Here is a 3,967-nt window from a genome sequence, read left to right on the forward strand (position 1 = left end):
AGTATATAGAGGGTCTATACAAGGGCGATGCACTTGAGGACAATATTATGAAAATGGAAATGGAAGAGGATGTAGATGAAGATGAAATGGGAGATACGATACTGCGTGTAGAGTTTCACAGAGCACTGAAAGACCTGAGTCGAAACAAGGCCCCCGGAGTAGACAACATTCCATTGGAACTACTGACAGCCTTGGGAGAGCCAGTCCTGACAAAACTCTACCATCTGGTGAGCAAGATGTATGAAACAGGCGAAATATCCTCAGACTTCAAGAAGAATATAATAATTCCAATCCCAAAGAAAGCAGGTGTGGACAGATGTGAAAATTACCGAACAATCAGTTTAATAAGCCACAGCTGCAAAATACTAACACGAATTCTTTACAGACGAATGGAAAAACTAGTAGAAGCCGACCTCGGGGAAGATCAGTTTGGATTCCGTAGAAATACTGGAACACGTGAGGCAATACTGACCTTACGACTTATCTTAGAAGAAAGATTAAGGAAAGGCAAACCTACGTTCCTAGCATTTGTAGACTTAGAGAAAGCTTTTGAGAATGTTGACTGGAATACTCTCTTTCAAATTCTAAAGGTGGCAGGGGTAAAATACAGGGAGCGAAAGGCTATTTACAATTTGTATAGAAACCAGATGGCAGTTATAAGAGTCGAGGGGCATGAAAGAGAAGCAGTGGTTGGGAAGGGAGTAAGACAGGGTTGTAGCCTCTCCCTGATGCTATTCAATCTGTATATTGAGCAAGCAGTAAAGGAAACAAAAGAAAAATTCGGTGTAGGTATTAAAATCCATGGAGAAGAAATAAAAACGTTGAGGTTCGCCGATGACATTGTAATTCTGTCAGAGACAGCAAAGGACTTTGAAGAGCAGTTGAAGGGAATGGATAGGGTCTTGAAGGGAGGATATAAGATGAACATCAACAAAAGCAAAACGAGGATAATGGAATGTAGTCGAATTAAGTCAGGTGATGTTGAGGGTATTAGGTTAGGAAATGAGACACTTAAAGTAGTAAAGGAGTTTTGCTATTTGGGGAGCAAAATAACTGATGATGGTCGAAGTAGAGAGGATATAAAATGTAGACTGGCAATGGCAAGGAAAGCGTTTCTCAAGAAGAGAAATTTGTTAACATCGAGTATAGATTTAAGTGTCAGGAAGTCATTTCTGAAAGTATTTGTATGGAGTGTAGCCATGTATGGAAGTGAAACATGGACAGTAAATAGTTTGGACAAGAAGAGAATAGAAGCTTTCGAAATGTGGTGCTACAGAAGAATGCTGAAGATTAGATGGGTAGATCACATAACTAATGAGGAAGTATTGAATAGGATTGGGGAGAAGAGAAGTTTGTGGCACAACTTGACCAGAAGAAGGGATCGGTTGGTAGGACATGTTCTGAGGCATCAAGGGATCACCAATTTAGTATTGGAGGGCAGCGTGGAGGGTAAAAATCGTAGGGGGAGACCAAGAGATGAATACATTAAGCAGATTCAGAAAGATGTAGGTTGCAGTAGGTACTGGGAGATGAAGAAGCTTGCACAGGATAGAGTAGCATGGAGAGCTGCATCAAACCAGTCTCAGGACTGAAGACCACAACAACAACAACATACCAACGGTTCCTGTATCTACGTTCTTCCTGTGTTCAGCCTGCACCCTTTGTGAATGAAGCCCTTCTTGTGTTTTCCTGAGAACTTCTAACCTAAAAAACCGCCCAGTCCACGCCACACAGCCCCTGCTACCCGTGTAGCTGCCTCCTGCGTATTGTGGACACGTGACCTATTCAGCAGAACCCGAAGCCCAATCACCTTTTGGCGCAAGTCGAGGAATCTGCAGCCTACACGGTCGCAGAACACTCTGAGCCTCTGATTCAGACTCTCCACTCGGTTGAGTACAAGAGGTCAGCAATTGGTCCTGTCGAGTATGCATGCAAATGGTCAGTTCTGCTTTCATCTTGCAAGCAAGACTGGCAGTCTTTACCACTTCTATTAGCCGCTCAAAACCAGAGAGAATCTCTTCTGATCCAAAGTGACACACATCATTGGTACCGACGTGAGCAACCACCTGCAGTTGGCTGCGCCCTGTGCTCTTCATGGCATCCGGGACGACCCTTTCCACATCCGGAATGACTCCACCCGGTGTGCACACGGAGTGCACATTGGTTTTCTTGTCAGCCAAGTCCTACAGGGCCCCATAACGCGCCTAACGTTGGAGCTCCCAAATATCGGTTCTTGTGCAATAAATAATTGAAAGTGTTTCCGGACTTTATGTACAACCTGTACATAATTTCCAAAATACCATATCCTGGGACATACAGGTTAATCTACGAGAAAACAGGGAGAGACAAGGGTCTCCACCCTCACAAAGATATAAAAGCTTTTGATGAAGCTAGTTAGCATTTTTTCTTTCTATCACAAGATAATTGTACATAGTGTACATAACTCTAAGTGTAATTTTTCTTCTGGAGTGTATTTTAAGATAAATTAATGTGTATAGGCATAAGTAAATCTTATGATTTGTACACGTAAGCACAAAATTAACAGCAATGAGAAGTAATACACCGCCTCATGTGAAGCGAAAGTATAAACAAAATTAGCTTATGACTCAGCTGTCCTCACTCAACAATATGCGCTGACGTCTGTAGGAGGAGAGGAGGCATTGACCTGTGCACACGCGCTACAGTCTAGCAGAAAGCGCAACGAATTAGGAATGCGATATGTACATGTACTTAACTCCAATACAAAGTAAACGGAAATACTTCACAATTGCATCTACTGTCTAAGAACTAAGGAACCGATTGATATATGTACGTAGAGATTTAATTAAATACTAAGTTCTATACAACATATTTATTAGCAGAAGGATGCATTACGAAAAAATATACGAGACGTGTAAGCTAAGGAGAAACAACAAAATACTGTAAGAAATGTCAAATAATTTTCTTTGCAGGGTGAATAATCATATGGGTAACAGAATAAGCGAATGTCTATGAATTTAAACGAAGTATGGAAATATCTGCGGATGGATGAAATTGCCAAATGTATCAGTGGCCACTGAGCTACGTAATGCAATTAGTTTTAAGTTCTGTTCTTTCAGCGACCAGTGCACCGTCACGACGCAGAAGAAGAGAATTATGTCGAGAGTAGTAGGTAACAAATGAAGAAACAGGCCGCACCTCGAGTAGTTATAACGATATTTATACAAAGGTCATAAGACAAATAAAAATATGCGTTGTCGCAGTATATCTCTGTGGCATTTACCAACACCTATTTGCTGCAGAGTGCACATAAACATTATTTTACGAACACGAGTTAATTTTTATCGAGCCACATGAAAGCTTGAACAATGAAATTCCAGGTACGGTATTCGAGAAAGATAAGTCTTCGATTGTTAAAACTTCATATTTCACACTAATCTGCACGTGAATTGAAGTAAACAGCACTAGCTCATGAAGAAACAACAAGATACTACGAGAATGATTAGTCAGTACACATTATTTCCATGAAATAATAGTTCCTTCACAACTAGTCCATGGCTGTACGAGTAACATTTTCTCATAATCCTTCTTCTCTTCTAGACAAAGGAGGCGGCACCAAGCGTAGTTAGGCCAGCAATGCGTAGTGTTTTAGTCCTATTTCCACTGTTTTTCTTCCTACTCTACGTAAGGAAGAAATGAGCTCCCATAGGTGATAGAAGCCTATTTATAAAATGAAGCATAAATGTATCATATTCTTGTATTGTATCATAATAATGTGTTATGTAATTAATTTGTATATTTGATGTGAACGAGGAAACTAACAAACACTGTAGTAACAGAACCTAGTTAATGAAAATTTTAAGACATTTTAAAACTTCAGAAATTTATGTTTGTACTATAAGTGATGGGTGGAATGTCAGCGGTAGATATAAGCTATCATGTTATGTATATTGTTGTAACTCAATACTTGTATGCATATGCACTGGAA

Source organism: Schistocerca cancellata, chromosome 2 (genome assembly GCF_023864275.1).
Source record: "Schistocerca cancellata isolate TAMUIC-IGC-003103 chromosome 2, iqSchCanc2.1, whole genome shotgun sequence".
NCBI classification, from domain to species: domain Eukaryota; kingdom Metazoa; phylum Arthropoda; class Insecta; order Orthoptera; family Acrididae; genus Schistocerca; species Schistocerca cancellata.